Source organism: Manis javanica, chromosome 4 (assembly GCF_040802235.1).
Source record: "Manis javanica isolate MJ-LG chromosome 4, MJ_LKY, whole genome shotgun sequence".
NCBI classification, from domain to species: domain Eukaryota; kingdom Metazoa; phylum Chordata; class Mammalia; order Pholidota; family Manidae; genus Manis; species Manis javanica.
Genome location: NC_133159.1, coordinates 50,464,216 through 50,488,162, shown reverse-complemented (window position 1 = coordinate 50,488,162; position 23,947 = coordinate 50,464,216). Strand labels below are relative to the sequence as shown.

The 23,947-nt window shown below is 36.5% G+C and overlaps 1 protein-coding gene across 8 annotated transcripts in view; it reads right to left on the bottom strand.

Annotated features, from left to right (window-relative positions):
- Positions 1 to 23,947, bottom strand: part of PATJ (PATJ crumbs cell polarity complex component) — a 395,870-nt gene that overhangs the window by 158,796 nt on the left and 213,127 nt on the right. The window lies entirely within an intron of this gene.

Below are 23,947 nucleotides of genomic sequence, written 5' to 3'. Positions count from 1 at the left end.
CCTTACACAGGTCTCAAGGGGACAACGGGCAGATGTTTCTTACATTGTTATTTGAGATAGCAGGGAGTTGGAGGTTGACACCCAGATAACCACTGGGAGTGGATATATGAAACATGTGGATGGACATCACAGTGTAGTACTGGCACACTCAGAAGCAAAAAGTTGGAATTAGTGATAAAAAGATTTTTCAAAACAGTCCTGAATGAAAAGGTGGCAAAACACAATAGGGTGTACTGTTTATTTAATATAATTTATGCAAATTAAGATTACCACACAAAAACCCACAATAGATATTTTGGAAGGGCATATATAAAGACACAAATACTTCACACTTGAGAATGATAATTTATGGTGGGTGGAAAGGGAAGGGAATACAAGGCAGCAAAGAAAATTATATAGGGACCACAAGCAATTCAAACATGGTAGCATGCTATGAGGGATTGTATTTAATGTAATCCTCTGCCCCTGGGAGCTGAAAAATGAATGATGCTGAGAGAGGCTTTAGTGTTGTGTTAATATAGAAAGACATCCAGGTTCAAAACTTGTATGACCTTTTCAACCTTCAGAGAAAAAAAAAAAACCTTCATGGCTATGAACTATGTATTCAACTGCTTAAACATGTAAATGATTAATGGCAAGAATTCTCCTTTGGTAAAATATGGCTCCATCACAACTGATGAACAACTCAGATTAACTGTGCAATGAATGGTGAATGTCTAATAATACATTCTTGTGACAGAACAGGAAGAGCAAGGGCTAAAGGGTAAGAATTCAGTTCAAACCCTAGCTGAGGCACTTAACATCACTGGTTCCTTGGACCAATTACTGAACCTCTAATACAGCAGACTTCTTATTTGTAAAATGGGGTTGTTATCTTAAAAATGGATGTTACCTAGAAATGTGTGGGACATAGGGTCCAAATAATGCTGGGAGGAAAATACAACCATGATTTGTTCCCATGATTGTTATGATGAGGTTTTTAATTAGTCTTATATTTGCTGACAAAGCTACTCTTCTCTTCTTTGTCTATCTTGAGGAAAACTGAGGCAAGTGTGAAAGGAGGCAATGGTTGCCAATGGCAATAAAGGAAGCAGCCAGGCAGTCCTCACTTGGGAACCATTAGAGGAAGGTGCTAGCATCATCCTCCCCCAGATTTTCTTCTCCGCCTTACTCATACTGAGGAGTCCTGGGAGACTTGTGCAGGCGCAAATGGTACCACCACTGGAACAAGTGTTTGTCCCTTCGGACATAGGCCACTGATGTGGCTTTAAAATTGTGTGCTTTTCAAGTGTGGAATTAAAACTCTTACTACAGTTTCAGTTTGGGAAAATGAAAAAGTTCTGGAGATGGGTGGTGGTCATAGTTGCACAACAACATGAATGTACTTAACACCACTGAACTGTACACTTAAAAATGGTTAAAACAGTAACTTTGTTATGTGTATTTTGCCACACACACACACACACACACACACACACACACACACACACACAATCTATGGGGGCTTAAAACACCCTTTAAAAATATTAGTTCCCTTATCAATATCCCACCAAAGGACTAAGTTATAGATTTATTATCCTGATGTTTTAAAACCAGCAGCCCTGCTTTTCTGGCCAATGGTTTGTTCTGGCACTACTATAATCCTATTTATTCAATTAACAAATAGTGATTGAGTCCAAATTTCTTCCAGACTATGGTACAAAGGGCATACTATGGACTTCATTAAACTCTGTCACTGAAGACAAGCTTAAATATGACTAGTTATAATTTCAGAGAGATAAGGGCTATGAGAAAAATGTCAGCAGCTGAAGCCAACCATCCATTTTACTGAGTCATCAGGAAAACCAACTAATGTTTGTGAACTACACTAAATATTACAGATATTCTAGCCAGCTCACAACAGCTACTGGTCAGATATACCTTAACTATATAATACCCAAACCTCACTTTAGTTGACAGTTCAAATAATCCTGCATCCAACTTCTTCCAGCTTTATTTGCCTAAACACTAACAAATGAGTTATTCAGCTTTCCTTCACTACTACTTCCTACTTTCTTGAATGGGAGAAGAGGGTAAACTCAACAGAATAAAGCTCAGAAAAAAAGAAAACCACAGAATAAGAAAAATTGTCCATACTTGAGTGGTTATGAAGTTATATTAATAACATACTGAGGACCTGCTAAGTGCAGAAACTATACTAAAATCATTTAATACATGTTCTCTATTCTTCTATAAACAATCCTTATCAGGTAAGAATTATCTTCTCTGCATTCAGATGTGGGAAATAAGACTCTGAGATGCTAAATAATTTGCCTAAGGTCACCTAGCTAGAAACTGATATAATAAAGATATAAACACAGCTTTGACGGACTGTCTTCACAGTACTACTGTCTGCAGGTATCTTTTTAGATTTCTTATTTATTTCTCCTTTTCTATTCTAGAACACAAACTCCATGATGCACCTTGCTCATCTAGCTCACTGCTGTCTTCTGCACCTAAAACAGTGCCTGGCATATATTTGGTGAGTAATATGTGTAATATATACATGTTGAAAGCATAAAGGGATGATTTCTAAGGTCTTCTGTTGCTATGCCATATTGTTTTGCCAGTAGCCCAAAAGATATTACATAAAAGCTTGAGACTCAAAAACAGTAGACACGTGCCATTTTTTTTCAAAGAGAATGCATTCTTTCCTTTAAAAGAAGTAGAAGGGGAATGGTCTCTTTAGATTGGTATTCAAAAGTAACAAAATCCCTTAGCACAGCTAGAAAACCAAATTACTATGTGTATATTATCTTTCAAAATCCACTCTATTAAACTGAAGAAACTTGAAAAGCAAAAAGGATTATAGTTTATATTTTTCAGCATATAATAAAACAGTATGACTAATAAGACAATAAAAGTGCCAAATGCTCTGTAACACATATGCTCTTTAATCTTCAGTTAAATTCTAATTTTTAAGATTTTTAGGATTCAGAATTTGGGTTAGCCTACAATTTTTGTTTAGCGTCATATAACTAGAATGGCTTAAAGATGACAGGTCCAACTCTTCAGATAAATTAAATGCTATGTTTTCACCATTTCATGGAATCAGAGACTTTAAATTTAGGCAAAACAAAGAAGTAAAGATACCTTCTCTTAAAGCAACCCCCTCCCCCGTCCATTCCATTTTTTAAATAAAGAAATAAGACCGAAGAAATGAAGATTTTTGTATAATGTTACGAAGCTTATTTATAGATAGAAACTAGAGTCTTCTAATATGTAGTTGAATTCTTTCTTTACCAAATCATGTTAACTTTCTCCAAGAACATTTATTTTTTATTTTTTATTTTGGTATCATTAATCTACAATTACATGAGTCCAGTAACATTTTTAAAGAATAAAAATGACTTCAAATTTCACCCTCAGTTAAAAGAGTTTATCTTTAGAATCCTGGTATTATCATAAAACCTCCTTTATGAAAGAAACAGTTCATGGGTCACCTTGTCACTGAATCTTCCCCACACCTTTGTAAGCACCTCCCTTTGCAGCTGAGTGGACTGATACTCTGAAAGGTAAGGTGATTTGACCAGTGTTTGGGCTAGGTCTGCTGAATCCAAGGGCTGTATTCTCTGTATTACACCACAGCTATCTCTTAGACTGGAGAATTTTAAATAATAAGAAGCTCCCCCAAGGGAGGCTCAAACAATGGTTCTTAGATTATTTGCTAGACTGGCCACCTAAAAATTGCCCTTAGAGCATATAAACCAGAATCATGACTGGGCTCCCTCAGCTGAGATTCCTGAGCCAGTCAGTCTGGGGCAAAGTTTAAGAATGGTGTCAAGTTCTTTTTATAGTAAAGTCCTTAGATGATTCTCATGAGCTGCTAGGTCTATAAAATAACAGACTAATCTCCCATGCAATGCAGAAAATTTTTCTGCAGTGATGACAGCCAGAAAGTGCACAGATACAAAATTTTAAGGCAGTCTTTAAATATGCCCTTCACAAGACTAATCTAATATGGGGACTATCTCTGGCTCTATATTATTGTCTCAGGATTAAATAAGAAATTTGTTTTGATAATCACTGTAGAATATCAATCTTTCTCCCTCTATCTTTCACCCTCCCAGTTACCTTCCTCCCCAGCTCTCAGATGTTTCCTGTCATTTTCACTACCAACTGCTTTCACTCTGTAGGTATAATAAAAGGTGAACTAGAATTCCAAAAGGGGAGAAGGAAAACAAAGTTAGTGCGTGTGGGGAAAGCTGAATTGGACTCTCATCTTTGAATAAAATCAAGACACAGGTATGCCAATTTATTTCAGAATTTAAGAGAGAAATCATAGCAGAGCTCCTCTGGCTGAGTCAGCACAAACTGCTTTGCAGCATCAGACATGTGACTCCATCACTGGGCATTTGCTCAAGGGGCTGCTGGGAGTCGTTTCCATGGCAGCCAGTGGGTGGGGAAGGGGTAAGTGGCAAGAAAATGTATGAAATGGTTTTCTTAAAATTTACTTTAATTTCACTAAAAATACATTAAAGAGGATTCTATTTGTAGCAAGTGGGGTTCTCCCCCTAAAATTAAGAGAGAAAAAATTTAAAGAACCCATACTTTGTTTTGTGTACAAATAAACACGCACACAAATTACATAAGTACTAGCTTTTACCAAAAAAATATTAGAAGTGTTATAATGATCCAGGTTATTACTATACCTCTTACTGGCATTTCTAGAAATACTTGTAATTAATAGCCAGTCGTTACACACGTTCACAAGGTGTTATTCAAATGGCAGTAGTTCTTATCCCAAGTAACCTAGATGCTTTCCATTTCTAAGGATAGCTCAGAGATTAGAATATAAGTAACCCACTTCTTTTGGCACCAGGTTTTACTTAAGCAACCCTGAATGAACATCAGTCTAGAATAACTGGAGAGAGAGAACAGTATTTTTGACTCAGCTGAACAGTCGTGCATGTTTTTAAATATGAATTTTTCTAGTCCTATGACAATGTTATCTGAAGAAAGGAATCCCAAGCTGCTCATAACTCTTGACCAACATCTTGGGGCCTTCTCCTTGTCTGAGGAAGCCAGTAAGATTTCTCCAGTACAGTCTCGGGATGTTTTCCTATCATCATAGCATATTAGGTATTGCTAAGTAACAGAGTTTTTCTCCCAAGCTAGAAACTTAATTGAAGTCGTTGCCCAGTATTTTTAATAGAACATGTTCAATACACAGGAATAACGACCCAATACAATTTCAGAAGCACTTAGTTATCTGGTCTGTTTCCAAATAACAGAGAAAATATTTTAATACATTTTCTTATACATTAAATTTAACACTTCCACTTTTAAATGATCAGGTTATGATAAGCAACTCAATTTAATTTTCTTATGCAGTAACCAACTTTTAAATCTCTGCGAAATAGTTAGTACATGCAGATTTGAGAAGTAAAAACATATGGAAAAAACCTGTAACTAACCAGAAGAAACAGGATATGAACAAACTCCAGTGTTAAGGAGCAAATCTCAAGTGAAAGCCCAGATCAAATACAGAATATAATGAAAATATGTCAGTGTAAAGCAATATATTTGACATGGCAACAAATAAAGTTTCCTCTTAAATGTAATAGATATTTTTGCCTCTACATATATTTGACAATAATACCATATGGACCTAAAGAAATTAACAATTGAAACACACAAGAAAAGGAGAACTATACAGTCAAGTATATAATAATACTAGCTAGGTATTGCTCTAAGCACTGTACTATACTTCAACTCATTTAATCTTTATGACAACTCTATGAGATAGGTATTATTATCCTCAATTTTACAGATGAGGATGCTACCGCAAAGCAAGGATAGGCAAGACACAGTAACACAGCTAGTAAAGGGGAAGGCTGGATTTGAAAATGAAGAGTTTGGCTCTGGGTCCATGATCTTAGGAGAAAGCAGGAGCTGGAATTAAATAAAAAGAAAATATGTACAGAACTCAGAAGAAAAACAAAAAAGTTAAATGATCTCCTTCCTTTCATTCACAGAATCAATCCGTATTAGATATAAGAATGGGAAAAAAATCAGCCATAAATTTGAAGTGACAAAATTCAGGTAGTCAAATAAAACAAGAATTGTTAATATTATTTCCTGAAGAGATCATAGAGTGAGGAAATAAAAGCCTCAACTATTAATGAAAAAAAAATCCCATTAAATCAATCAGTTTAAATGAATCAATACACAATGAGTGAATTTTAAACACAAGGCACTGTATTAACATTAATTGAATTTCACTGATACTCTGCTGACACCTTTGAATATTTGACATTATGAAATATAATCTTCAAGATGTCCATTTACAACAGAATGGATAAACAAATTGTGGCATGTTCATACAATGGAGCTTTATTCAACAATGAAAACAACTACTGCTACAGGCAACATGTTTGATTAGAAACACTGTTGAGTGAGGGAAATTAAGACAGAAAAGTGCATATACTACATGACTGATTCCATTTTTATCAAGATCAAAACCAGGCAAAGCTAATATATGGTTTTTAAGTCTAGACATTGTTGACCTTTGGGGAAGTGAATCAGAGGGTGCATAAAATGACTTCTGGGTGGTAGTAATGTACCTCTTAGTGATCAGGATGGTGGGTGAAGTTTAGTTTTCTGTTTACATATATTTCAATAAATTTGTTTTTTAAAAAGAAACTTATTAAAATAATGTAATTTGAAGACCTCTCTTGAATTCTGATTTGAACAAACCAACTGCAAAAGTGCTTTTTGAGATAATAAAGGAATTTGATTATAGATTATGTGTAAGATAAAACCAAAGAATGACTGTGTTAGGTACATTAATGGTATATTTTTAGAGATGCATAATATATATGGATAAAATTACATGATGTGTAGGAATGGTTTTTTAAATTATTTCAGTAAAGAAAACTAAGGGATAGGTGAAACAAATACAGCAAAACCTTGTTAATTATTGAATTGCGAGAAGCATAAACAGGAATTCACTGACTTGTTTGTATTTTTGAAAATGTTTGAAAATTTTCACAACTAAAAGGAAGAAAAACCCCCAAACCCCCTATCAATCCTATAAGGTATAATCAGCCCACTCACAGATGATAAAACTGAGGTTTACTGATGTTCTGGAACGTGCCCAAACTTGCATTTAGTAATTAGCAGACTTGAGGCTCTGATCTGGAACTGCCTCAGTCCAAATCCCATATGTCTGTTTACCCAGCACGCAAGCAAGATAAAGCAGCTTGCTGTGTCTCTATCTACTGGAGTGGCAGAAGGGAAGTCTAAATTCTGCCTCAGTCCTTTTGGGATTTATGATTTGTGGGAAGACATGGAGCTTTTACAGGCAATCCCCAGAGCCCAGCCTTTGGAAGTTTAATTTGGCAGCAGTTCATACAGGATGTGTACTTTTTCAAGGAAGAAAGGAGATGAGGAAATAGAAGACCAAGAGGAAAACTATAAAAGTCGAGTGGTGGAGGAAAACTTAAGAGGTAAATCTAGCATGTGGTGGGAGAAAACAATTTGACAGACAAAACCAATAAGGCTTGTGAACTGTTTGGATGTCTGAGGTACAGGAAGGAGAAGGGTCACAGGGAAGCTGAGGTCTGATTCTTAGAGACAAGAAGGAAGCACAAGAAGGTGATGGTTTAGTTTGAATGGGCTGGTCTGCGGCATTAACAACAGAGAACTGCTGAGTTGGTCTGGAGCTCAAGAATGAAGGGGAACATAACTGTCAGATACGGCACAGATGGAAGGAACACTTTGAACAGTGTTTGAGGATGAATTAGCATTCAGTTGTGGGGAGGATGACTCAGAGGAGAAGCACAGGGAACCTGACCATGTAGGAGGCTATTACTATGCACCCAAGAGTGGTAGGAAATGGATGTAAACTGGGTTAAGGTGTCAAATGGAACAGAGAAAGGAACTCAGGGAGTCAGAGAAAGGACTAATAGCTGACTTCAGTATACTTATTCATGAAAACATAATTACTAAATGCCTTCTAAGGGCCAGGCATTAATTATGTTACTTGCTAAGGATGCAAAGTTGAATTAAAAAAAGAAGGAATAAAGGTTGAATTGGGTAGTGTAAAAAGCATGAGAAATTCCAAATATGATTGCGATCTTTCAGTCATATAACAGCAAAGAAAGATTAAACTTCTGTAATTAGAACCTAAACTCTTGAGAATCACATTTACTTTGGAGAGGAAAAGAAACCAGTCCAGAGCATTCACTCACAATCATGGGCACCAAGGATCATAAAGGTTAATCTTAAACTAATGGCAAAACCCAGGAACATAATCCAGAGTCCTCACTGATGAGGCCAGTTTTACTATTCTATGCCTCAGATATTGGGCCTCTAAGCCAGGTCTAAAGGTCTACACTGAAGTTCTAGGTGGGCTATCTTTATCTCATTTTCACAGATCTCATCCAAAACCTTCTTTATTTCGTGCCATGAGAAAACCAACCAAATTCTTCCAATAATGAGGGTTGGGGGGGAAGGCAATCATCAGTGGGGGAGATACAGTTAGTAAATGATATGTCTACAAAGACACAATACTAGTTCACCTGCCATTTTTAGGCTTAAAATGTAAAATAAAATTAGTTTAGCACAGAGGAAATTTTATCCATCCTATAGGCTCACAGGATCATTCTTGATGGACATGTCCAGTGAGGCTTTCGGTAAGAGCACCGTTACACCCAGACCAGTATTTCCCAGCATGGTCCATGGGTCACCTGAGGTGGTTCTGTATAAAAAGCATTTTTCTGGTCTTCCTATCATATCTACAGTCTCTAAATCTTGGGATGCAGTCAAGGAGTCACCATCTTTTTTAAAAAAATAAAAATAAAAATAAAACAGATCTCTATGTCATTTTTATACACATTAAAGAATACTTTATGAAAAACTAAAGTAAGTCCCCATTCAAGCTCCAAATGCCTTTACGGCCCTTAGAGACGCTGGAAAGCAAGGTATAAAAAAGGGTTTGATTATTATTGACCTCAGATTTTTACTATCTTGAGAGAATCCACTAAAAACATTTTGATTTTGAAAAAAGCCAAAATATCATTTAAAAAAACACTTTACAAACCTTTGTGTACATTTTAAATACCAGGAGAACACAGAACATGGCTCTTTAATCACTATAAAAGCATTGAGTCACCAGGTCATTACAGTTAAAGCACAGCAGAGATGTGTTAAGAGTTGGGAGGATTTTCCTTCCTGGTCATTACCCAATCATGCAGTGATGGTCAGCAGAAGGACCACCCTGGCAACAGATCATAGCAGTGGCACTGACAGCATTATGGCGTTTAACTGTATTTTCTGGAGAGGGGGGAAAAGTGGCAGTTTCCAATAATTAAAGGGATTATAGAACATAGAAAAAGAAATAATTGCCAGGTTGACCTGGTCCCTTTAGTGATTCGTACTTCGGAAGCAATCTTCCTCTGCATACCTGTGCTTAGGAAACTATCTGGCTATGTTTGCCTGTGGTCCTGTACATACACGTTAGGCCGATAACCATTAAAGCAAGGTTCAGGGCCAGAGAAAGAAGAATAAAGTAGGGGGGATCTCACTCCCCAACTTCAAGCTCTATTATAAAGCCATAGTAATCAAGACAATTTGGTACTGGCACAAGAACAGAGCCACAGACCAATGGAACAGACTAGAGAATCCAGACATTAACTCAGACATATATGGTCAATTAATATTTGATAAAGGAGCCATGGACATACAATGGCGAAATGACAGTCTCTTCAACAGATGGTGCTGGCAAAACTGGACAGCTACATGTAGGAGAATGAAACTGGACCATTGTCTAACCCCATATACAAAAGTAAACTCAAAATGGATCAAAGACCTGAATGTAAGTCATGAAACCATTAAACTCTTGGAAAAAAACATAGGCAAAAACCTCTTAGACATAAACATGAGTGACCTCTTCTTGAACATATCTCCCCGGGCAAGGAAAACAACAGCAAAAATGAACATGTGGGACTATATTAAGCTGAAAAGCTTCTGTACAGCAAAAGACACCATCAATAGAACAAAAAGGAACCCTACAGTATGGGAGAATATATTTGAAAATGACACATCTGATAAAGGCTTGACGTCCAGAATATATAAAGAGCTCACATGCCTCAACAAACAAAAAACAAATAACCCAATTAAAAAATGGGCAGAGGAACTGAACAGACGGTTCTCCAAAAAAGAAATACAGATGGCCAACAGACACATGAAAAGATGCTCCACATTGCTAATTATCAGAGAAATGCAAATTAAAACTACAATGAGGTATCACCTCACACCAGTAAGGATAGCTGCCATCCAAAAGAAAAACAACAACAAATGTTGGCGAGGCTGTCGAGAAAGGGGAACCCTCCTGCACTGCTGGTGGGAATGTAAATTAGTTCAACCATTGTGGAAAGCAGTATGGAGGTACATCAAAATGCTCAAAATAGACTTACCATTTGACCCAGGAATTGCACTCCTAGGAATTTACCCTAAGAATGCAGCAATCAAGTATGAGAAAGACCAATGCACCCCTATGTTTATCGCAGCACTATTTACAATAGCCAAGAATTGGAAGCAACCTAAATGTGCATCAATAGATGAATGGATAAAGAAGATGTGGTACATATACACAATGGAATACTACTCAGCCATAAGAAAAGGGCAAATCCTACCATCTGCAGCAACATGGATGGAGCTGGAGAGTATTATGCTCAGTGAAACAAGCCAAGTGGAGAAAGAGAAATACCAAATGATTTCACTCATCTGTGGAGTATAAGAACAAAGGAAAAACTGAAGGAACAAAATAGCAGCAGAATCACAGAACTCAAAATGGACTAACAGGTACCAAAGGGAAAGGGACTGGGGAGGATGGGTGGGTAGGGAGGGATAAGTGGGGGGAAGAAGAAGGGGGGTATTAAGATTAGCATGCATGGGGGGGTGGAAGAAAGGGGAGGGCTGTACAACACCGAGAAGACAAGTAGTGATTCTACAACATTTTGCTACACTGATGGACAGTGACTGTAAAGGCGTTTATAGGTGGGACCTCGTATGGGGGAGAGCCTAGTAAACAAAATATTCGTCATGTAAGTGTAGATTAATGATAAAAAAAAAAAAGCAGTCCTGTGTGGTGACCTCCAATGAGTCCTACACAATGATATAAAGGGCATATAAAAGTGTAGGCATAGGGTCTGTTTGTGTTTATACAGAGGATCAAAGCCTAATTTGGCTACCCCGAAAATGAACTAAGATACGATATGAAAAAGAACTTCCAACGTCAGCACTCTCGGGAAGACTCATGCCAGAAGATGACCATCAAAAAACTCCAACAAAGATCCATGCACTGCTACAGGTGTAGATGCACTCATCCTACCAGTTCCTGGACTTGCCATGGGAATGAAGAAGGAGATATCTAAGCTGGCCTGTGCATACAGCAAAACAACAAATTTGACTGGATCTAAACTGTTGGAACTCAACCAAGAATTAGGAGAAGTGCAAATTGTAGGGCTCCAAAATCTTACAACTACAGACTATTTACCATTAAAAGAACATATGGGATGTGAACAGTCCCCAGGAATCGGTTGTTTTAATTTGTCTGATTTCTCTCAGACTGTTCAAGTTCAGTTGGACAATATTCGCCATATTATAGATAAGTTTTCACAAATGCCTAAGGTGCCTAACTGGTTTTCTTGGTTTCACTGGAGATGGCTGGTAATTACAGGTATGCTTTGGTTATGTAACTGTACTCCTATTATGTTAATATGTGTGTGCAATTTAATTAGTAGTTTAAAACCTATACATGTTGAAGTTACTCTACAAGAAGGTATGTCAAAGAGATAATCAATCTTCCCAGGTTTTCTTCCACCTGCTACTTCCATAGCGTTTCTTCTTCCTTCCTAATTATAACCCTTAAGTAGAATTCGTGCCTCATATCGAATTTACCAAGTATCATAATTCTTCCAAGTAGTTAAGACACCTCAAGACAAATGCTGGGCATAGAAGCCACAGGGCATAAAATATGCAAAGAAGTAAAAAGCTAACCTCTTCAAACAATAAGGCTTCTCTCTCACTTACCAACTTAACATTTCCCTGTATGGCCCCGGAAGATGACTGGTTAGCCAGAGATGGGTAAGATTCCTCAAGGGAGGGACAACCTAAGACAGGCACAGTCGCAGGGGGGCCATCAGGTGAGAAATGGGGATCAACAGAGGTGAGGCTTAGAACCTCCCCCCCCGTCCCCGTTCTGAGAGAAATCTTCTGCATACGTGGATGTTTTATTGCCCTTGTCTAGCTTGGATTAATACTTAGTCTACAGGCACACACCTGATCATCTACATTTGCTCTCTTACAACACTAAATTATGTTTTCTACCTTTATCTTGTATCTACCTACCACTTCAGCATTTTATTAAAAATAATAATAATAAAGAGAGAAATGTGGTATCCACATATAAATCAAGTATAAAAATCAAATGAATATTCATATTTGAACTGACTGTTTATAGTTCATAATGCGTGATCAAAACCAAAAGCCTCTGGGATGACTGCCCTTGTAATGTTCACCATGTAACTTATTCACTATGTAAGAATTTGTTCTCCATGTAAGAAATTGTTCGTTATGCTTCAAAAGATTGGAGACTGACGAAAATTAGGCTTGGGGTGGATTAATGATTGTGCATTGAGCATTGACCCCCCTATACAGAATTTTATTGTGGTTAACAACCATTTGATCAATAAATATGAGAGATGCCCTCACAAAAAAAAAAAAAGTACACACTTCCAATTGTAAAATAAATAAGTAACCGGGATGTAATGTATAGCATAAGGAATATAGTCAAAATATTTTAACAACTTGGTATGGTGATAGCTGGTACCTAGAATTATCATGTATATAAATGTTCAATCACTGTGTTGTACACCTGAAACTAATGTAATACTGTGTGTCAACTACCCTTCAATTAAAAAAAAAAGGTACATACCAATAAAAAAATAAATAAAGCAAGGTTCAGGGAACCTGCAGAATTCTGACTGAGGTATGACAGTATTGTGTGCAGTCATTCACAGTTTTTTATTGCTCATGTTCCCCACTATCATGACAGAAGAAAGTACCTGGGTTTCATAGAAGCAAAGTTCTTGGCCCACAGTAGATGCAGCATAAATATATGAATAAATTATGGAAACACAAACTTACAAATTTCTCATTATCTGAATTGGTTAAGGAACAGATTTAAGTTAATCAAAATTTCTAATTAATACAGAGTTTCACTTCCCTAAGAATTAAATTGTAATAAAAGATTCCAAAATTGAACTGAGAATACCTTTTCTGTGTAATTCATATGTTTCATCATTATTAGAAACACTATCTTTAGATATAATAAAGCAGACTCAATCAGAAAATAAGTACAGGTTTGCAGTCAGATCTTCACTAACGGCACACGGTAAGGTCAAAAAGGACTACTGTTCAACTCCCATTGATATCACATTGCTATCTGCTGGTCTCCTGCAAGTTACTTAGCTTCAGGATCCTTCTTGAAAAATAAGAACAATAACCTTTCTTGTCCTACAAATTTGAGAAGATGGAATTGAAGAATATACCAAAGTATCTAGCTTAATGCCTAGCACACAGCTTTATGTACCTGAGGTTTGTTTCCTAATTAGTCAAAGCTTTCCTTCCTTATCTCTGGCATTTGGAGAGCACATTGAAGTACCTCATAAACCAGTTTTAATTACATAGCACTACTTTTTAAAATTATTATCATCTTTATTTTTAAAGTGATGATAGAAGCTAAAAGAGTTTAAGTTATAGGCATAAGATTGCAAAGAAACCAGTCAGTAGAAAAACTTCATTTATTTTTGCAATAGGCTAATAGTATATTCGCATACTAGGTGTAATGGAGAGAGATAATGAAACTAGGGTTAATAACCTGGACTCTACTTTACTTTCTAGCCATGAAATCTTGGGCAAGTCACTTACCTTAGACCACCATCTGGTCATGAGTTAAGCAAAAATAATCTTGCCTGCCTTAGCCATCTCACAGGATTTTTCAAATGATTAAATAAGTACATATGAAATTACCTTAAAAGCTGCCTTGCTTTAAAACAATGTAAAAGAGTTGGCAACCTTTTTAAATAATGTTTTTGGTTTTGAAGCTTTGTTAATAAAGATTTATTGAGAGAAAGGGAATATCATCCTGATTAAATTTCTAACTCCGTGACTACTAAACCAGGTGAGGCTGAGAAAAATCTCATAAGTATCTTGTAAGTTCTGCAATTTGGGCATTGAATAGTTTGATGGTGGAATCTTCTGAACATTTCAAAATTTTCTTTATTAAAAGTTCACTCCTTAGGGAGTAGGGTGAAAGGAATATATAAAACACAGAGAATTTTTAGGGAAGTGAACATTCTCTATATGATGTTTCATTGGTAGATGTAAGTCATTCTACATTTGTCAAAACCTATAGAATATACAACAACAAGTGTGAATTCTAGTGTAAGTTACGGACTTTGGGTGATAATCCCGTGTCAATGTAGGCCCACTGATCACAACAAATGTCCCACTCTGGTGCAGGGTATTGACAGTTGGGGAAGCCACGTCTGTGTGGGGAGAGCAGGTATATGGTAATGTTGTGTAGTTTCTGCTCAATTTTGCTGTGAACCTTAAACTGTCCTAAAAAACCAAGTATACCTCAAATACTACAAAATTCCTAGAAGAAAGCACAAGGGATAAACTTCATGAAATCAGATTTTGCAATGATTTCTTGGCTATGACACCAAGGGCAACAAAAGCAAAATTAGACCAATGGGACTACATCAAACTCGAAAACTGTTCATAAAGGTTGAATCGACAGGGTAAAGAGACAGTCTTATGGGATGGGAGAAAATATCTGTAAATCATATATCTGATAAGGGGTTAATATGCAGAATATATAAAGAAATCCTACAACTCAACAAACATTAAATAACCCAATTAAAAAATGGATGAAGGACTTTAATAGACATTTCTCCAAAGACAGTATATAAATGGCCAACAAGCAGATGAGAAGATGGCCAATATCATTAATCACCAGAAAAATGAAAATCAAGACTACAAATAGGGTATTGTGTCACCTCCATTTTGCTGTCTACTCTCAAAAAACAGCAAGTAAGTGTTGGTGCAGATGTGAAGAAGTTGGAACTTGTGTGCACTGTCCATGGGAATGTCAAATGGTATAGCAACTGGAGAAGAAAGTATGAAGTTTCCTCATAAAATTAAAAATAGAACTGCCATGTGAGCCAGCAAACTTACTTCCAGGTATACAGCCAGAAGAAATGAAAGTAGGGTCTTTGAAGAAAGAAATATTTGCACACCCATATTCATGGCAACACTTTTCACAACAGTAAAAAGGCAAAAGAGCCTATTAAAAAAAGTTAGCCTTTGAACACTCATCTAAGGTTATGTTTTGTTCTAGATCTGCATTTGCCAAAACAATAACTGAGAGCTAGGAAGGAACTCACATATATATTCGTAGAAAAGCTGCTGATGAAAAGAAGCATCTATCATATACACATAATGAAGCCAACAAAATGACTGAGTTCTAAAAACCTGGTAGCTAAGATGATTATAATAAAGATGCAGAAAAGACTGTCAAAATGAACTGACAGAATTCCTCATTCATCTCCTTCCAGGGGAATAGATACTTGTGTTCTCTCTGCTGTTGGTATTTTTGCACTGTTTAGTACTTTACCCTTGGGCTTTAGTATCTTTTTGGCTTTTTTTGCAGGCAGTCAAGATGGTAACATGAAAAAGGAATTATTTCAGGCATTGAAGCCAGTCTGTTCTCATCTGTGTCTATTCTTTGGACTATTCACACTCTGAGAGCACCTGACAGTCAGAACCTGGACAGGACCTTGCACATCAATGAACAACTACTTTCTCACAAGATAAAATAGAAGATAAATGAGAGGGGATGGAACTGAGAGGAAGAAGCAAGCAAAACAAGTCAAAGAACAGCAGAGGAGAAAGCGAAGCAGGCAAATATCTGTTGAAGACTAACCTAAAATCTCTTATGGGAAATTCTGAACTCAATTTTATAACAGTAATAGATGCTGTCTTCTGAGTGACAGTTACTTTCAACTAAATGAGCTCATTTAATAGTTCACCAGTCCTTTTCAGAAATAAGAAATACTGAGGCTGGGAGAGACTACATGAACTGTCCAAAAACATTAACTAGTTAAGGGCAGAGTCAATATTTAACAGAAGTCACTGTCTCTTTCATAAGTTATAAACCATAAGCATTTCTTTAAAAAGTAATATAGAACTGTATTCAGCACTCTTCTTATCTTTTTTACAATGCATTGTCAAGTCAATCCTATGAAGAGCAGGTATTGAATGTTTATTAAGAGTGTCTTTCCTTTAATAGAAAGTTCAACTCTTTAGAGACAATTTAAATGTTATATGTCAATTATTTCTTAATTTTTTAAAAAGATAATTCAAGGCATAATGAGTGATCAAAACCGAAAGTTTTTGTGATGACTGCCCTTGTACTGTTCACCATGTAAGAACTTATTCACTATATAAGAATTTGTTCACCATGTAAGAACTTGTTCGTTATGCTTCAGAAGACTGGAGACTGACGAGAATTAGGCTAGGGGTGGATTAATGATTGTGCATTGAGCATTGACTCCCCTATACAGAATTTTATTGTTGTTAACAACCATTTGATCAATAAATATGAGAGATGCCCTCTCAAAAAAGAAAAATAAATAAATAAATTCAATTTTAAAAAAAAGAGCCAATCATTAGCCTACCTCACAGATTGCTGTGGGCATCTAGAAAGAGGCCAGACTGGGTGAGGCTTCAGAAACTATAAGCCATTCTACAAATAAATGACTCTTGCCCTGCTCTGTAACTTTCTGTGTGTGTACGCGCTGCCTATGTCTCTAGATCAATGAATAAATTAACTCCTCTGGATGAAAAAAAAAAAAAGATAATTTAAGGTAAAATTAATAAAACAAAAGTATCATAAGCATGAAAAAGATAAAGACTTTAGGAATAAAAGAATTCTTAAGTATAGCTAAATAAAAATGACTCCTTACATTTTCAAAAGCTTTCATAGGCCTTAATAAATACTCTTAGCTCCATACAAGATGCACAAAAATGTTCAGTAAGTATTTATTTTGTAGCTCCATTTTCTGCCATGCTTCTTTGCATGATGCACTCCAGCCATATTGTAGTATCATGGTTCCTTTGCTTTTTCGTGCCCTAGGAACTCTGTACAATGCTCCAAGAAGCATTCCATGATTCAGGCAGGATCAGAGTCCTTTCTCTTATTTCCAAGAGACTCCGAGCCTTCCTTTCTCTGTCAAAGCTCTTAGTCCACTGTGAAAATTGAGTTATTTACCTGTCTTCCTTGTAGGACCGGGGTTCCTTGAGAGCCAGATGTGGGTCTCACACACTTTCTATATCCAAAACTTATGATGGTATTTGGCACATAGTAAGCACTCAGTTAATGATTAGCACTTGATTTGCAGCTGCAAGAAGTTAAGGGAAAGAGACTGAATATTTTTTCAGGTTTGCCTTTCCTGGCAATTGGATTGTGTTTAAATTTTGATGAAATACTATGGCCCTAACAGATTACCATTCAAGAGTAAAGACAAGGGGGCACCAGAAGGAGAAAATCCAAGTCCCTGGTACAAAGGGAATCCTTCTGATGTTCCTGGGCCTCACAATTTTCCTTGATAATTACCTGCTCTCATGGCTTTTTATCACTGGTTCTACACCGATGACTCCCTTTACACCTAGAACCTTACTAGGATCTCAGGAATGGATGAATGCATACCTTCTTTTCTAAGAAAAGTTCTGCTTGTATCGGTTTATGGCCTTCTCTCCATATTTTCTAGAATGTTAAAAATCCCACCATTGGAAAATCTAATTTGTTCTCTGGTATCCATTCTATCCTACCTTACTACTTCTTGAGTAATAGAAACACATATTTTTAGCTGGGTATGTGTCTGCCCAGAAGAAAAATAGCATTTCTCAGCTTCCTTTGTAGTTAGTGGTATTGCTAAACTCTGGACAATGTAATATAAGCTAAGGAGTTATGGGCAACTTTCCAGAAATACCATTAAAAGGAGGAAGGTTATCCTTCCTTTCTCTTTTCTCCTTCCTGGCAGCTGGAATGCAGCCCTGATAGTTGAAGCTCGTATCCTCCTGACCCTGAGGTAACATAGGGAATGGAGATCATGCAACAATAGGAAAAGAGCCTGGACACTATGCAGTGCCCACTTTCAGACTCAGACCTGCAAGAAAAATTGATTTCTGTCCTCTATAACTATTATTTTAGAGTTTCTTAATTCATGGTTGGAACTGAATCCTAATACAGCTTGTGAATAGTTCTCTATATCTTCTTCTTTGAGTTCTCTATATCTTCCCCTTTGTAACCTATCAACAAGCTAATTCTCCTTTCAGATTATTGTCAGAAGATTATTCCTCTGCCTTGGTAGTATTAGTAATCTTCTACTGACTATAAGGACAAGTCTCTTCATTCAAAACGCTGCAGCCTCACACCAAAAACCTTATCCAATTATTCTACACACCTAACTTGGTGTGCCTTATATCTGCTTTGTCAACTATAAAACTGCTTTGTACAAATAACTCAAAACTAAACTCCAGACAGGGTATTTGAAATATTTCAAGAAGAAAATACCAAGGAACAGAAGAACACAGTCAACGTCCAACTATCTCCTATTCACACACCTTTCGCATAATTTCACATATTCCTATGTTCATCCATTCACTCCTTCTTTTAGTATTTATTGTGTCCTCTGCACAAGTCATTAACAAGACATGCTGAATTAAAAATAAGTCAAGACATTCTCATTAAGCTATAAATATAATAAATAACCATATATGAATAACTATAGTATCACAGTTGGCTGTGAAAGTGAAAGTGAAACACGAGAAGAACTATTAGAACTATAAAAGACAACACCTCTAGCTAAGAAATCAGGAAAGGTATCCAGCAAGAAGAAACGTGGTAGGGTTTGAGCTTTGAGGTATGAAGGGCTGCTTGCCTCTGCAAACAAACAGTCTGCTCTGTTCATATTTCTTGTAGTTTCTCTACCTCTTTTTTGCTGTAACGTGGGTACTTTTCATCTGTTGCTGCTTCAGTCAGCAGGCCTGCCTAAGATCTCTTTGTCAAATACAGTGCTTAATGCATGTATATGGTTTCAAGGTATCACTCCTTCCTTCCTTTAACCACCCCTTAGTAAAGATGCACTTGCTAAAACTAAAGCATCAGAAATCAGAGTTTCTCTTTATCTGGAACTGAATGAAACCAAGAACACTAAGAAAAACTCTCAATAACTAACGATCTTTTCTAGAGCACTAACGTGCATCAGGATTGTGGGAAAGTTCCAAACAATCAGGAGGGATTGGATATCAGGAGAGGTTCTCCACAGAAATTACACTGCATTCAAATGTAAAACCATTTTTATGATGAGCTCAGATTTGTATAATAGGAAGTCATGAGGGAAAGGATGGCCATAATGATAAAAACTACCATGTGCAGAATAAAATAAGCTCTCTGGACCACAGTTTCTCATCTGTGTTTGCTAAGGAAAATGATTTAAGGCCAGATTCACAATTGGTGTTTCATACAAGAGAATAATTTGTCATATGAACAAGAAAACACTGTTTAAAACCTTGAGGAAGTCTTCAAAGTAAATATTTATGATTTTCAAATCACAGGGTATTTTAGCCACTGAGGCCTTCAGGTCTATAGATAGTCTCCAAACATTAAACAATTATACAGGGGATAATACATTTTATATTAAAATATTCTGATGAGTAAAAAAAAAGAAAAGGTGATTATATTGAGTCAGTATCTGATACCACCATTTGCCACAAAGAATTGGGGCCATGTTTACCTGCATGTTAACTTAATGTTTGTGCCGTTGACTCTTTTACAGTTAAAAACCTAAATAACTAAACTGGTTGACAAAATTTATGCCACTAAAGTACAATTAGAAATAATGTATCACCAATTGTACCTATAAGATAAATATATAACCCAATAAGCATGAAAATTATCACACAGTAAGAGTGTAGCAAAATAGACAGCTTTCAATCCTGCAAAGAAAAAAATAATACACCAACTAATATATACTGTTACATAGCTAACCTTTTCAGAGTACTTACCATTTAAAAAGCAACACATTAACTACTTTATATATTCTACCCTATTTAATAACCAGGAAAAACTTATGGGGTAGGTGGTATTATCCCCCTTTGTAGAAAAAGAAATCATGGCCAGAAAATATTTGTTCGAGACTACACAGGCAGAAAACTGCAAGGCAGGATTTGAACCCACACCTGATTTAAAGTTTTAACTTCTAATGTATAACTTAGGAGTTCGCAAACTTTCTGCAAAGAGTTAGACAGTACATATTTCAGGCTTTGTGGGCCATATGGTCTCTGTTACAACTGATCAGCTCAGCTATTTTTTGTAGCTTGAAAACATTAGAGACAATATATAAATAATTAGGTGTGGCTGTGTTCCAATAAAACTTTATTTACACAAACATGCAGCAGGCCAAATCTGGCCCACAGGCTATAGTTTGCTAAATCCTGGAATAAATTATTAATTTTAAATTAGCTCGCCCTGTACCCAAAGTTTGCTGGTTACAAAATACAAAAGCTGCTACTTTTTCCTGCTTGACCAAGAAACTATCTTATGACTTGACCTAAACATGTTACAATTCATAAATCATATAACAGATTTATTCAGAAACCACTGAAGAAGCAAGCACAATGGATTGATTTACAAAAAAAAAAAAAAAAGCCTGAGTGCAGGAAAATAAACTAATCTGCCCATTAGTCTACTGCCCACCCTCCCCACATATATAAATTCCTCATAAGAACTCAATGATTACTGAAAAAAAAAAAATTCCAAGAAAAACCATTGTTTTACTGGGAGAAAATGTCCTTTCCTTATGTACTATCATTGCATACTATATAGCCCATAAAAAGAACCTTCTAAGTGATACATGTAGATGGCAGAATGATTTCATCATCTTTAGTGAGCCACTGTACCAAGAGAATGCCTATTTTCATTTATTTATTTATTTATTTATTTATTTATTTATTTATCTATCTATCATTAATCCACAATTACATGAAGAACATTATGTTTACTAGGCTCTCCTCTACCCCAAGTCCCCCCCACAAACTCCATTATAGTCATTGTCCATCAGCATAGTAAGATGTTGTAGATCACTACTTGTCTTCTCTGTGTTGCACAGCCCTCCCCTTTCCCCCATCCCCTACATTATACATGCTAATCATAATACCCCCTTTCTTCTTCCCTGCCCTTATCCCTCCCTACCCTCCCATTCTCCCCAGTCTCTTTCCCTTTGGTAACTGTTAGTCCAGAGAATGCCTATTTTATAAATTGAATAGATTTAGCTATTCTCCCATGAATATCCATTAGGCGACATGCAAAAAATGGCTTTTTCTACATCAGTTCAAAGAACATTTACGAACATCTACAATGACTTTAGCTTTGGCTATAGAGAAAACTAAAGACCTAATCTCAACACAGCAAAATCAGTGCATTAAGATGCATATTTACATGGAGCAAGTGATTACTTAAGCACCAACAGAAAGAAATAAGAGCATAGACCTACAGTGAAAGTTACAAACTTCACAGGGACTGAAGAGTGTGAAGCTAGTTTTGTAAGTTCTGTGATCTGTGAAAACACAGTTTATCTACCTGCCAAAATGATTCTTCTTCAAGAACAATCAAAACAGGGGACTAAACAACTTGTAAATTATTATATAAATGTGCCTTGGCCATCAATCAAATCCAATGTCTGTCATTTGAGGGACCAAAGTATTTAACTTAATTTTGCACAGAAGCAGAGAACTGTTTTCAGATAAATACATATATATTTTTTCAGATAAAAAAAAAAAAATATATATATATATATATATTCAAGCAAACAGATGGGAAGCTAGTAAACTGTCCATTAAACATAAATTTCCTTTTTTTAAAACTTTTTATATGTCATGACCTTTTGCTTCATGAAGCTGCATGCTTCCTCATTCCCAGCATGCTCTTACATTTATCTGCATTAGCTTTTGAAATACTGGAGAGAGCAGATACTGAAAGCCAGAAGCATGTATATGCAACACCGAGTCAAAACCCAAACGCAATTCAAAACATTTACCAAAACGCAAATACATTTCTACATCACCCAGGATGACCATGAAAATACTGAGTGACTCAATATATGACTTTTAAAAGCTTCATCTGAACATCTGATTAACCTTGGATACTTACCCATCCCCATTTGGTAGCATCAGGAGACTTGCTCCTTCTTTTCCAAATGTAGAAATTTTTCAGTAATGGAAAAGAAATTTGTTTATGCTGAACCCTGATTCATGCTGTGCTGTGTGAGGCCGCGGCGAGGTGTACCCTTCTGAAGAATAATGGCACACCTCCATGACTGTATTTTTCCCCAATTTAGCTTCATTTGGTTTGTGGCTTTTTCTTTTAAGTTGGAAGTTTCAATATTAAAATGTAGCTTGCTGAAGAACACAGTGAACATTTTACTGAACTTGGAACTTCAGCATGCTTTTATTAAAATTGTAATTACATGTCTATTTGCTCCATTACTAAAAAAGAGGAAAGTAATGAATTTATCTTTGCCAATGGAATGGATTACTTAAGAAGATCTTCAAAAATATGCAAAGTTAAAACATTAAAAGTACAGGCTTTGGAGTCATCTAGATTTCATCTGTAAAATAAAAAGACTTCCTAAGAGAAACTCATAAAATTAAGTGGACTGAAGGAAATGTGTGTAAAGCATTTACCATAGGGTACAAAAAAATTAAAGAAATGAAACTGTAAATTTCAATGTTCTGAAATGTAGTTTCCATGGGTTACCTGCTACTATAATTTCTACTTCAGAAAATAATAAATTCTTGAGCTTTAAGTTTTACCTCCAAAGTCTGATCTGGCTTTGTCCTTTCTGTTTTCAAGCTATTATCTCTCATGGATCCCCTTTTGGTACAGATCATCTTTGTCCTTCCCTCCTACATTCCCTACTTAGAACATTTCTTTGCCTTAATGGACTCTCAGGTCTGCCAATCCTACCAATTTCTCAAGCTCAGTTTTTTCCAGGGGCTTTCCAGTACTCATTTGTTTCTCCACCTATATATATCTTCTCTTTTAAGAAACTATAAATGTCTTCAGGGCAGAGATCATATTACTGTATCCCTCCCCTTAGTCTTAGGAAAGGCTCCAAAATTTTTGAATTATACAGCATCACAGAAATTGAAGTTATCTCATACTTCCACTAACCTATAAACCATTACAAGCTTTCTAGAAAAAAAATCTTACTGTCCATAAAATGGAAGTAATAAGACTGACCTAGTCTTATTCAGATATATTTGGATATATTATATGAATTCTTCATACTATGCAAGTATCTTAGAGTCTTGCTGTATCATAAATGTAAAGGAAAGGACATAGATGCACAAATTTATAAAAAATGCATAACAGGGGCGGAGCCAAGATGGCGGCGTGAGTAGAGCAGTGGAAATCTCCTCCCAAAAACACATAGAGCTATGAAAATATAACAAAGAAAAATCTTCCTAAAATAGAGACCACAGGACACAGGACAACATCCAGACCACATCCACACCTGCAAGAACCCAGCGCCTTGTGAAGGGGGTAAGATACAAGCCCCAGCCCGGCGGGACCCGAGCGCCCCTCCCCCCGGCTCCCGGCGGGTGGAGAGAAACCGGAGCGGTTTTTTTTTTTTTTTTTTTTTTTTTGGCGAGCGCTTTTTGGAAGCCTTAGAGGGACGGGCCCCCGTTGCTGGGGAGGCAGGGTGGCGGGACCGGTGAGGAGGTGCCTGGGAACGGCGCCGGAGGACAAAGAATATCCCGCGTTTCTCCC